Genomic DNA, 13,821 nt, shown 5'->3' with positions numbered 1-13,821 from the left:
GTGGATGACCGAGCGCAGACCGGAGGGCTGAATCCGGGCCCCCTGCTGGGGCGTGGCTTTGCTCTGACGCCTCGCTTTTGATTAAGAGATCCCAAACTGACTTGTTATTAAAACTGTAATTGGAACCTCACAGACAGGCCACCTTCCCTCTACGCGTGACATCCGAGCCCTGTCCTTTCGCCGAGACACACATTACTAAAAATCATTGGAATCTGAAGGCACCAGAAGTTCAGCAATCAAGCCCCGGAGGCTGATTGCCACTGCTCCGTGCCCATGGTGAGAAGTTCCATCAGGCTCATGGAGACGTCAGCAGACCAGAGCCCTGCACCAGGGCGCCGGGCCCCGCCTCCCAGCGTGACTGCGACACACCCCGGAGAGGCAAAGAGAAACCCACCCGCCTGGGACTCCCTCTCGTCACCCCGACCTTCTGCTAACACGATCTTCCGTTCGCAATCCGCTCCGAGAAGAGCACAAAATTAGGGTCTTAAAGTAGACCTTGCATCTACAACTGCTGTGTTTTCCAAAGTATTCTTTAAAGCCTAGCAAATATGCAGTGCCTTGTTAGACACTATACGAAAACTATGTGACACCATGTCTATCTCTTACAAGAGAGTTTATGATCTAGAGGAGAGATAAGACATACAAACAAGTATGACATCATCTTTGGCACAGAGCCATTCTCCCCCCCCCAAAAAAAAAGAGGTGAGAAACGGACTTTGCGGGGCGTTCACCATATGCGGTGGGACTCTGGGTGACTTCTGGCCTTCTTCTTTGTTCTGTACAGTCTGTTTGGATTTTTATGGAAAGTATGAGCATCTTTAGCAAGACAACCATTCTAATTCAAAAAGAGAAAGGACTGCATGGAGGAAACGGACTTCACAATCAGATGTGATTTCGGGGAGTAACCGTGAATCTGTCGAGTGCGTGGCCCCGCGCCACCTCCTTTGGGCATTTTGAGGATCATTCCAAGAACTTGGGGAAATTCACTAGTCCTGACTTCCTGCTCTGAGTTATTCAGCCAGTAAAGCCTAGTGAAACACCAGTAGCGTGAAAGGCAAGGCTCTCTCAGAACAGCAGGTGCAACGCCGTGACCACAGAAGCGGAGAAGCAGCACCGAGTGTCTCGAGAAATGTTGTGATTTGCCAAAGACCAACAAGGACCAGCTCATGGTTCTGACCTGCCTGGAAGTGACTGTCCACTCAGTGGTCACAGCAGCCAATGGAATGATGTCTCCTCAGAGGAAACCACTCATCTCTGCTGCGGGGAATCTGCGTAGGACCAGACTCCCCCAGGCCCAGCAGCGCAGGGCAGTGAGTACCGGATCGGAGCGTGCCCCGTGGATGACTGTGGATGCTTAAGCTGCTTGACCGCTAAGAGGCGAATCTTTTCCAGAAGCAAGGTAAGGTGACAAAGCGTAGGACTGAGGAACAGGACACACGGATGTCTTCTAGGCTTTGGCACTTAGACAATGCGTAGCCTTTGGTGCAGAGAGCCTCTCTCGAGTTCACTTAGCAACCTGACTATAAATGGGAATATGATCACCTTGCCCATACAACTTTCAAGGCTATTCCAGAGACCGGCAAATCATTTCTGTTAACATGCTTTGTACCTTGCAAAAGCGAGGGATGATCGTTATTATCCCTAGAGTTTGGGAAAACATAGTGTATGATTATCTTGTTTAAAGACGAAACGAGAACTGTTTTCCTCCAGAAATGCAATTCTACATCTTTCTTGGTTTTCAACATAACAGGGTAGGTATCAAACAGATCATCTTAAATCTTCAAGTGGCTACAGTTAATGAAATACAAGTTTCACATTATGTACTTTGATTACTTCATTCAGGAAATAGGCATTTGCCCATCTACTCCACGTATTTAATACAGACGATCCATTACTACATCACAGACTCAGCCACAGATTAGGGGTGGACCAGCCACTCAGGTAATCGGGGTATCATTGAATAGGAGGAGCCGAAACGTGATCCTTGGGGCACTAAATTATATAAATGTAATGTGTACCAGAACTCCAAGTAGGCGGAAAACATATGTGGCTGGAAACAATAACTTAATAAACTACTTTGGGTGCTCCGCGAGCTCCCAAAGAGTCACATCCAAAACGATGCCGTCTAAAGAGGCTGGATGTGAGAAGCTCGGGGTCTTGGCTTTGCAGAGCAGAAAACGTAGCGTGGGGGGGCCAGAGGTCAGACGATAGAGCTGAGGCTGAGGCCGCTACCCCTGGTGGTCTTTCTCCGCCCTTCTCCCACGCAGCGCTCAAGCTCACTCTAAATGAGCAAACACGTACATCCACCTACTCAAGGAGGCCGCCACTTACTAGCCTGCAAGAGCTACTCGCTCGTCCTGATCAGCAGCGGCTGGCCCTGTCTGAAGGGCTGCACCAGCCTGAAGTCCTGAGAACCACGAGTAAAACGAAGTGCGTTCTCCAGGTCGCCCGGTCTCTCCCGCGTTCCTCGTCTTCCCTCAGCCCTCCCGAGAGAAGGCTGACGTCACAGGGCGACGGATGGGAAAAGCGCCAAGGAGACTTGAGGCCCCTGGTTCTCCTTTGTCTGTCTAACTTCTTTCCAGCTAAAGAGCTGCAAATAGGAGACATGGAGCCATGTTACTATAAAGCCCAAAAAGGGACAAAATATTATTTTCTGGATGTTACGATATACCTTCTTCACACGAAAAATGGATGATGCCCCAATGAATTGATATTAGAACCAATTATTCCTTTCCTCCTTCTCCTCCCAGAAAATCAACAAACAAATACACAGACCACCTGGTCAAAGTGTGTTTAACATTAAAATTTGAAAATGCCTCAGGTAAAGCTCCACACCGTGAGGCCATCGGTGTGCCCCGTGGAGCGAGTTAACGCCAACTGCCTCCAACAGGGCCCACGGCATGAGGAGGTTTTCAACACAGAGACCACAGGTACAGGGGCCATTAAACAACCTAGCTGGTAAGACAAAAGGTGTATTACCCAAACCATGATATTTAAGACACTAAAACAATAGCCCCACAGTGTCTGTACAATCCCGAACCGGAAGAAAATGGAATTATCATCCTTAAATCCGTGTGAAGCAAAACCTAAAGCAAATCCCAGAGGCCCAGAATTCCTCATCTATGAAACAGACAACATCGCTCGATCTTCTGACAGCACTGAAGATAATCGGATTGAAGGTGGTCAGAGCGCTGCAGATGTCACACGGTTATAACAACGTAGAAGAAGGGTTGTGACCATTTTAACTTACGGCAACATTTAACAGGGAAAACCTTTTTTTTTTTTTTTTTTCCTCTGAATTCCCAAAGGAAAACATAAGGTGATAATTCTACTGCTCTGAGCACCTTGAAGCCAATGGCTGATGAAGTTATCGGAGACCCAAATTGGGGTCGTGAGAATCACAGGACAAGTCCCAACACGGACTCTGTGTGACCTCGAGATGCGCACTTAACCTGAGCCCCACGGCTTCCCGACCTTGCAGACGAGGCGCCCGGCATTAGGATGCCCAGCGGTTACTGCGCGCTGACGACTCGCCGTGCGCTGCTCTCACCGTGCCTGGTTTTCAGCTGCACCTGGAAACGGTCCTGTGACACAGGGAATGTAATTCTCGTTCTGCAGGCGAAGCAGCTGGCGCTGTGCAGGCGCTGTGCAGGCACGTGCCTCGCACGGGGTCACGTGCCTCGCACGGGGTCACGTGCCTCGCACGGGGTCACGTGCACACAGGAAGTCGGGCTGTTGTCAGTGTCCACACTCTCGACCTCTAGCCAAGAGGTCTCAAATTCGTGGGTCTGAGGAACCCCAAAAGCTTTCATCCAGGGTTAATCTATTGATATTTACTGTATTAGAAATTAAAATTGAGAAGAATTTAAACTTTATGAGCTCACTTAAAAATAAGAATCATAAACCAATACAATATTTTGTGAAATAAACTAAATTTTTCCACAAGCTAAAATACTGAGAAGAGTGACAGCTGCAGAGTTTTTTAAGCCTCTTTAACGTCTGGCTTCGTAGAAGACAGTGAAAGCGATGCTCATGACCCCCCAGCTCATCCCCCATGGTGATAAAACAAAATATCATGTAGGCAAGAGACCATTACAATTAGAGCATTACCATTTTAACGCTTATCTAATAAGCATCTTCAATTTCTAAATTAGAAGGTCGCCATATTTAGTGAATGAAATGGAATAATAATCATAATGAGATTCTAAATTGCATTTTCTACTTCAGTGATAATCCCCAACAAATCAACCGTTACTAGCAATCGCTGATAATTTATTTTTGTTAACAGCCCGAAAAAGTTTTTGAAAGGAAATTAATGATAAGGAGATTGATTAGACAAAAAAAAAAAAGAAAACGCACAAACCTATTTCATCCTCAGAAGGTCTAACACAAACGCCCCGAGCAGAAGCGCGGTCTGAGGCAGAACACTGATGGCAGGTGGACGGCTGACAAGCCGGGGAGACACGGTTCGGGGTTCGGGGTTCTGGGTAGCCTCGCAATTCCGTACTGGGCGAGCATTCCGTCCGAGCAGCTGTAACTTGCTTCCGCCACTCCCTCCCCCCGTGCCAGGCCACCCCTCTTCCCAACTGTTCCTTCCGCTCCCCATACTCAGCTAGGGCCGATCCGCTTTTCACCCCACCCGGAAACTGACCTTTGACCTCAGGAAACAGGTAAAAATAATATTCTGTACTCCTTCCCCTGCCTGACCCACCCGGTAAACCTCATTTCACACGGAGGGAATTTTTGCTCCTTCGACAAATGCTTTGTGAACAACAAAACGCATTGAGCGTCTCCATGTCCCTCGGGTCTTAAAGCAGGTCCCTCCACGTCTTTCTGCCACTCCCCGCTCCTCTCTGCCTGTATTTTCCTACGACGTTTATTACCAGCAAGTTTACCAGTTCACTTACTCATCTTACTGACTTTCGATCTCCCCAACTGAAACGCAGCTTCCGTGACGGCAGGTGTCGTCATGGGTGTGTCCCCAGCACCTAGGACGGAGCCCGACACACAGAAACTTATTTCTGCCTTCATTGCACGTAGCCCCTTCCTAAAGAGAGTTTGACAAGCACGGGTCTCCAAATCGGCAGTCCCAGCCAGATTCTCCGCCCGCCTTAACGCCCGTAAGCTCTTTAACGCTGGACAGAGACGTGAGGAGAGGACTTTTTCCTGAAATTTAATACCGTCGCTGTGATTAATAATCAATTATAGCACAACTCAGGACTGTTGGCGACGTTCCAGAACGTCTAACTCTGCCTTATAAAACCGCTCGTCCAGAAGACAAGATGGAGAAGGCCACTTGGCAAATGAGGAAAGCTAGCTGGTCTTCGAGAAGAACATGAAACGAGCAACTGAAAAGCACGTGGACGGTGCAGAACGAATACAGGCCGCCGTTTCTGAGTCTGTCCTACCGTCCGGAAGGCGAGCTTGCACTCCTCTTCGTCCGTAGTCCCCACTGCCGCTCTAGCACAGAGCCTCTGGAGCCACGGCGTTGTATGAATAAACAAGTAGATCATTGATGAAAAACGAAATTGCGGAACAACGGAAGAATAACAGATTGGTCATTAACTGATGTACCAGAGATTCGAAAGGCTCCAAAAACTATGACATTCGTAACTCATCCCTCAAGACTCAGCCACCTTCTCCTACCGAAGTCTGACGTTCCCGGCCTAAATCTCGTTTTCTTTACCTCTCGATCACGTGATATTGTTAGTAGCTTCCTTTAGATACGCATCTTACGATGTCACCTTGGAGCAGCCCTTCAGTTTCAGCTCCAAAGCCCCTTCATTCCCTGACCACGACCGCCACCTTGGACCGGTTCCTGTCACTTGTCCTTACGGAGCCCTGTTCTCTCAGGCACCAGTTCAGCGGTTACGCAGGGGCCTGCACGAGCATTTGCTGCGACACTGTCTCCCCGCCACGAGCCTCGTAAGCGCAGGTGATGCCGCTCACAGCGTATCCCCACCACGAGCACGGCGCCTGGCCATAGCAGGTGCTCCGTTACTATTTTTTAAATGAATAAATTAATGAATAATGTGTAATTTGTGTTAATGTACTATCTTCCCTAAAGACTATCAGCCCCTTTTATCTCTCATAACATGTAGTTTAATGCCTTGAACATAATTGCTCGATAAAGTGTAGATTGGTCACGCTGTCCTGACAGCTGCGTGTATGTGCCTGAAGACGTACGTGCACCCACGTGGCGGGGGCTGGTGGGGGGGCGGGACAGGAGCTGCATAGGAAATCGAATGCTCCCTTAAAAAGTCATCACAGCTTTCTGCTTTGGCCTTTGTCATCCTTCAGAAGATTTCTCTTTTTTTTTTATGTTAAAAATGAATACTAATTTAAACCATTGTGTAGTTATGTGTTATGCTGTCGACAAAAACAACCTTTAAAACAACCTCAAATAGGATAATAGCCCTCTGTCGCTTGAACAAAAATTCATTTTTATTGAAATTAAACAGCATGCTCCAGCACCTAGAAGAAAAAAATAATTCTGCCTCACGTGGTGGCTTGGCTGGACCAATTCTTTGGCTGGACCAATTCGTGCAGCATATTGACCGGTAATAACGGCTCCGTGGGAGGGCTTTGTTTGGGACCGTCATTTACTCACAAGGACATAAGCGGCACAGCCTGCTTCAGAACACATTTCATTATTCGGGATGCTCCAAATTTATTTTGACTATATTTTTTGAGCACGTAATTTTTTTAAAGAAAAAAACATCTTCAGGAGATTATTAAGTAACTCTGGGACCCCTCAAAAGGACACATGCAATACATCTAGTCACTTCGTCATGCACTTATCACCTCTTCTCCCCGAAGGCCAAGTCGGCAGAGAGTTAAAGAAGATGCTGGAAAATCCCCGCCAGCATTTTGGCCAACTGCGTCCACATGGCCCGGTGTATCGTACAGAACGACTATCAACATCAATTCTTAGTCCTCTCCAGGGCTGCTTGGCTGCTCCTCCTGCTCCCTAGCTTACTGTCACAGTCTCCTCTGACGCTCTGTGGCATCTACAAAGCTACTCTGCACGGAGCCAGGTTCCACTGGAGCCCTCTGACGTGCAGAGCTCCTGCATGTGACCCTCTGCGTGTTCACTCGCCGTCCCCGTTGGCGCGGTAGAAGCTGCACGGGACCCGCAGGGCTGGCTGGGGACTGGGAGTGCAGCACGTGGCCACGCAGGACCCCCTGCTTCCTCTCCTGTTGTCAGAGGGTGATGAATTACATGGCTTCGAAGGACCCTTTCAAGCAGGGAGTCTCCACAATTGGTGGCATAACTGTTTGTGTGTCAGGCCCATTTTCCTTGACGTGTCTTCTTTGCTGAAAATACTTAACCTCGTCCTTAGTGAAGAGAATCTGACAAGTATGAGTCGAAACTGGTTAATCCCGTCAACACTTAGACTGCCTCCGATCTTACAGAGACTCACAGAGGGAAAAGTAACAAAACAACCAGCTGCACACCATGTTAAGCCGAGGATCCACAATTTTATCAAAGTTCTATTACGTGTCTGGAACTGTAATAAGTGTACACGTACGGAGGGTGGAGGGGTGGAGTGTTATTTAAACAGAGAACACAATGCGTGTCCAGAGAGAGTCAAGAAATGGGTCAGAAATATGACACAAGTCCAGCCACTCACGCTGAAAGTCCTGAACTTTGAGAGACACAGGAGCCAGACAAGTGCGTGCAGAAGGCAAGGCCAATGCAGCCACAGAAGCAATGGGCGGGAATGAGATGCCGGCCTGGGCCTTAAACTATAAAACAGATTTGGTAAAAGAGGAAAAAAATGAGGAAGAGGTTCTTCCGCAAACGCCAATGTACAGAGAGAGAAATGAATGAATGAATACGCACGGCGGTTAAAGGTATGAGCTCTGCAACATGGCGGCCCAGTTTCTGCTCCCGGTTCCGTCACGTCGTTGTCTGTCCTCGGCTAAGTTACTTCACCTTCTGAGCTTCTAAATTCCCTCTCCTGTAAAATGGTGACATTCAGAATGCCTATCTCGGAAGGTGCTTACAAGGACCGAGTTAGACGAGACTAAACAAGGCAATACCTATCACATGGCAAGTATCCGATAAATAAGAGCCATTTCGATCTCCCTTCCGATTAATATTTGTTGAGAACTTATTACATACTAATCACTCTCGGGTCCAAGAGATACAAATAAATTAAACTATGTCCTTGGCCTCAAGAAACTCTCAAGCGGAAAGAGAAACAGACTAGCCGATAATCCACTGTGATGCATAACGTACTCGAGCTATGCAAAGAGAAGCCTAGAAGCTGAGTGCCTAACGGCGCCTGGGGAGTCAGGAAGGGTGGGGAAAAGATTATAAAGAGGGCAATGATTATGTAAACCTAAAAGAATCAGTAGGAATATGCCAGCCGTGAAAGAGAGAAGTGTCTCGACAGAATAAACATCACGTGAAAGGCGGAGATGCCGAAACAGAACTGGCAAGCTGGGTGGTGGACGGGACGCAGAGCATGGAAGAGAAGCCTGCCAGGGGCGAGGCTGGAAAACTTAACACCGTGAAAAGAACCATATTTGAGTTCTGCCTTCTAGACAAAGGAATGAGGTGATAAGGAATAAGAATTCTAAAGAGGAAAAATCAAAACTTCACAAGGCAAGGTCGAATCTACAAATTATACCCAGTTAATGAAGGGCCTTCCTTAAATATCAGTTCAAGAAGTGTGAATTTCAGCCTATGGGCTATTGAAAAGGATTCTTAGTTCTAAAATCGGGAAGGAGTATTGAAATTCTATTTTAAGTAGATTAGGTTGATATCTGTCCAAAATAAGAATTTAAAAAACAAGATAACTAGCTAGAAGGCTGCAGCGAAAATCCAGGAATAATACCACAAGGCCCTGGATCTGGATTTTTACAGTGGGCATGAAGAAGAAACAGATTCAAGAAATAAAAGATCTGCGTATAGAAAATAAATGAGGGAGACTCAAAATCTCCTGAAGAAGCAAGGTTTATGAGGGATGTTGACAGTGAAATAGATTGAGTGGAAACCGTTTATTTTAAGAGAGGAAAAAAGACAGCAGTTGAGAAGGTTATCAGACTTTTGGTATTGAGCTCATTTATCCATCCATTCATTTGCTCGCTCATTCGAAACTATTTATTAGTACTTATGATGACAGAGTAACGTGAATGGGCCAGGGAGACAGACAGAGGTGTAATAGAGATCATGTCCTTATGAACTTAGAGCCTAACGGGGTTTCCCTAAGGAACTATTAAGACGAGGTAGAAAATGATACATTTAATAAAGAGGGGATTAGCGCGTAGGGAAAAATGGCTTCCAATTGAGGAAACAAAAAAAGTCATTATGGAGAGGTTAGGATGTAGCCAGGCTTCGAAAGCGAGGCACGTTCATCCAACGCAGGGTGACCTTATGTCCTCATGTAGCCGACACAGTCCCAATTATGCCTTTTGTCCAGCACAATTACTAATAGCATCCTGTTCACTCTCTAAAGTATCTCAGTTTATTTTTTATTTTTTAAAATTAAGTTTATTGGGGTAGCATTGGTTAATGCAATTACATAATTTTCAGGTGTATAAAGCATCGTCTCAGTTTAGACGATAAATTATGTGATCACCACAGTCATGAACGGGTACCAGCCTGTTCTCATGAACAACGTCAGCAAAAGCGTGAACAGTAAAGTCAAAAGGCTGTTTGTTAATCACATAACACCTACAGCTGAGGAGGTGATGATCCTGCTCTCCGGGGTCCTTCAGTCACCTGCGCACTTAGGTGGTCCTTCAACCACCGTGCATGGAACAGAGAACGATGCTCGAAGGACGTCAGTGACGCCAAACCACGCTGACACTGATTTCACCAGGGAAGCCCACGCTGAGGAGCACACTTCAGGAAACACGGGACCTTAGGACCAATCGGCAGTGACGCCATAAAAAGGAAAGCAAGTATTAGTTGGGGTATTGATCATAAGTAAGGTATTTCTAAATTTGAGAGTCTAGAATAATTCTTTGTTACCAACGTCATTTGAACATAACTTATGTAGGACAAATCTATCTAAAATAGAAGTCTCAACAATTTTCTTGGCTTCTTTAAAGAAGACTTATCAAGTTTAAAAAGAAATGATTTTGTATAGCTATAGTATCTCCATGGGTCCTAAATTCTAGGCTTCCAAATTTAAAATGGCTTTAAAAATTCTGACCATGGGACACCGTAGGTAACAGAACAAATGGTGTTCAGTCTTCTTGTTGAAAAGGATCACTGTGCAAGCCATCTCTATGAATGTAAACGCCAAAAGCCTCCTCGGCTGCAGAAAATCTAGTGCCTTTCAAAGTTTTCTTCTGAAAGCTCTGAAGAATGAGATTGATGATAGAATCCCTAATGTCTCTTTTCTTTATAATCTACACCACACAAGATTTAAGAGCTAAGCCAGAAAACATCAAATGACTTGTTCAGAACCGTTCCAGGGGAAACATTGATGTTTTTCACCACCCACGAGAAACACTAAAACTTTTATAAAAAGTAAAACGAGATACGACCAGCAGCATGCCTGCTACAAGACGCTGTTATGCCAACTATGTAAACAGATCGATATAAAACAAATTTATATTCCTGAATGCCTAAAAGGAAAAAAGACCCTCAAAAATTCACGATGCACGACAGAAAAATGATGTCAGCAAATAATGAATATAAATTTGGGTTCCCATGACCTCCAAGCCTATAAAAACCAAACATACTTTTATATAACTTTAGTATTTCTTGTTCAGGCTGGTGGTAGATAACTCTGGTATTCACTGAATAAGGAATAGCAAGATACTTTTTTATCATTATAAGGCCCTACTCAGCCAGAAAAGAGACATTTTCTTATAATTGAATTTTCTCTTCAGTCTTTAAAAAATGGAAACCACATCACCGTCAGGAAATACAACTAACTACACTGGCGATTGTACTGGGCACAATGCAAAGAGAATGATCTAAACGGGGCCCGTCAATTTAGGAGTTCACGTGAACACGGTGTCTAAATTAGTGAAGTCGTCAAGGTCTTCTCACTGGTTCACTTACGCTATCACGTTTGAGTTTCTCAATGAGCTGGAGAGATAGAAAAGGGAGGTGACACGTCCCAAACAACAGGAGGAAGCCGGACATCATCGGCTTGGCCATCACGGCAAGCGCAGAGTCGAGACGGCAGCCCAAGTCCATCATGCCGTCTCGAGGTCTTCCTCCAACACCAGCGCCGACAAGCGACCACGCTCTCTGCGCTTCCTCTTCCACACCAAAACTGGCACGTGCCTCTTTCTTTTTTTTTTAAACGCCTACAGCACCTGGTCTTCCTAGGTGGTCTCCCATCCAAGTACTAACCAGGCCCGGCCCTGCTTAGCTTCCGAGATCAAATGAGGTCGGGCTTGTTTAGGGTGGCGTGGCCGTAGGACACATGCCTCTTTCACACTAAGTTTTAAAATGATGATGACTTAGAGAGTTACCCTCACCTGGCCCCAAAATAGATGAAATGTGGGAGTAGGCAGTTTTCGTAGGTCTCTACCGAGGTAGCAGACTCCGGACGATAGGCTGTCTTCACACAGCCATTGCGCACGGCAGCTTAAGTAAGCCGAGGCCATCGAGAGTCAGTGAGTGAGGACTAGGCCTCAGGATGCAAAGGAATCGAAATCTTTTGATAGACTGCCGGGACAGCCATGCTCTCAGGAGGGCATGTGGCTAAAATAAGGGGGAGAGATGAATCCTGTAAAGATATGGCCACAGGAAAACCCAAGTGGCATCTCAGCCGAAGAACTGGTCACAAGTGGAAGTGTCAGCAGAGGCTGGCGACCACCGGGGTGAGCCAGGAGCCAGCCGTTTGAATGGAGCGGCCCAGCGCCGTCCAGCTCGGGTCAGACACTGCCCAGGGAGACCACGCCCAGGGAGACCACGCCCAGGGAGACCACGCCCAGGGACCACACCCAGGGACGCCAGGTCTTCCTTTCTGTTCTTTATAACAAACTGGATCACGACCCGACAAAATCTATCTACTGGATTTGTAAATGCTAGCAACTAACTGGAAAAAAAAATTAAGACAGTGTGGATCAAACTAAACGTGTCTACCGATTAAATTTGGTCTGTGTGTCAGATTCACCCTGTAGACTGGCAATTCTCAACCTCAAATTCCAACTTAAAACGTCCAGGTTAGACCACAAAAAAAGCTTTATTTCTTGTGAGTTCACCACAAAATGTATCTAACTGCTCAAAAATGCCCAGCCAGGGCCCTTAGAAGTAGAGTTACCACATACTCACAGGAGTGGGAGTAGAGGAAAGGGCCTGAATCCGCCAACTACAAGCTTATTATCTCCTTCAAATCTCTGGTTTTATTTTAAAAACTCATGCGATTTTTTTCCTCCCTATTCACAGCACATTTGTGTTGTTCCTTTTAATGTCAAAAAGATGATTTTTCACCCCAAATCTTCCAGTAAAATGGACCGTGCAGGAAAACATACCGCATTTACCCAAAATCCCTAAGTTCCCTTGGAGGGGCACAGCCCTGGAGTAACCAGAGCTGTCTCGGGCGCGTCCCCGTCTCCTCCCTCTGGCTGTCCCTGCCCCTGAGCTTTGGCTCCCGCGACGCACCAGGCCGACAGCAGCCAAGGGCCAGGGGCCGGTGCGGCGCGCACGCGGAGGGGACGCGCCCGGGAATTCTCGGGGCTCACTCGAACGCGCCCGGCCCGTCTTGCTCGGTCTGATCGCCACCCCGACGTCTGTCAGAAATGATGGTCGCGCGCGATGCCGGGGCCCTCTCCGGGGCCTCTGCCCAAGCGCCCGGATCGTGCCCTGGGGGCTGAGCTGCGCCCCTTCCCTCCGGAGCAGCCCGGAGCCCGGCTCATCTCACGCCGGAGCTCGTCAGCACGGCCCCGCGGGCGAGCGCCAAGTGGGCCCGCGGCCTGGCCCCGCAGGTGCTCACGAGACCGTCCCACAGGTGCTCAGAGGCCGCCCCGCAGGTGCTCAGAGCCCGCCCGCAGGTGCTCACGAGGCCGCCCCGCAGGTGCTCAGAGGCCGCCCCGCAGGTGCTCACGAGACCGTCCCGCAGGTGCTCACGAGACCGTCCTGCAGGTGCTCAGAGGCCGCCCCGCAGGTGTTCAGAGGCTGCGTCTCCTCGGAGGCGTGACGGAGTCACTCAGGGCGCCCAACGCCGAGCAGCGCACGTGCCTCTAAGTGGCCGACGCCTCCCGCGCGCGGCGAGCGTCCAGACAGACGGCGCACGTCGTCGTGTTCTAATACGTGGTGGAGCCTAAAAAGCATCACGCGTTTGCTCCACCCGGGTTTTGTTTTTTATTCCTCTGTCTCGCTTCAAACAGGGCTCTCCAGTGTGTTTCCTGTGTATTCTTCTACCTCCAGATACCAGAAATCTGCTTTGCGTGGCAGTGACTAATGGCCTTTAAAGACAGAAGAAGCTGTTTCCTCTGAAGGTTTTCTGGGGCCCGACAGTACGCTATTTTTCTGTAATAAACACCTCCGTATTTTTATGCACAGTACCTCTTGCTCCAGCAATTGCATACACGTTAGCTACACATTTGCCCAGGATTTTACAATATGCAGAATATTTGCTCCGTCCACCAGGAAGCATTCTGCACAAAACTCATCCTTCATGGTTTCCCAACAAAAGGGGAAAAAAAACTGGAAGGATTTAAACCGCCAGAGAAGCACAGAGTTAACTTCCCTCCGTCCATGGCCTACAGCGGAAGCCATAAAGGAATTTCTGACAATTGCGATTTGTCTTAAATACGCCGAAACACCATTCACATTCAAGACTCATTAAGCAGATTTGCAGCATTCACTTCACATCTGACATACTAGAAACCCAGAAAATA

General features: G+C 47.6%; 1 pseudogene; it reads right to left on the bottom strand.

Moving 5' to 3' along the window:
• Window positions 1–11,277: 11,277 nt before the first annotated feature.
• LOC112477573 lies at window positions 11,278–11,396 on the bottom strand (annotated as a pseudogene).
• Window positions 11,397–13,821: the final 2,425 nt, after the last annotated feature.

The sequence above is a fragment of the Pteropus alecto genome, unplaced genomic scaffold (assembly GCF_000325575.1).
Source record: "Pteropus alecto unplaced genomic scaffold, ASM32557v1 scaffold53, whole genome shotgun sequence".
NCBI classification, from domain to species: Eukaryota; Metazoa; Chordata; class Mammalia; order Chiroptera; family Pteropodidae; genus Pteropus; species Pteropus alecto.
Note: the sequence above shows the minus strand (reverse complement) of the source record. Positions and strands in the feature narration are given on the sequence as shown.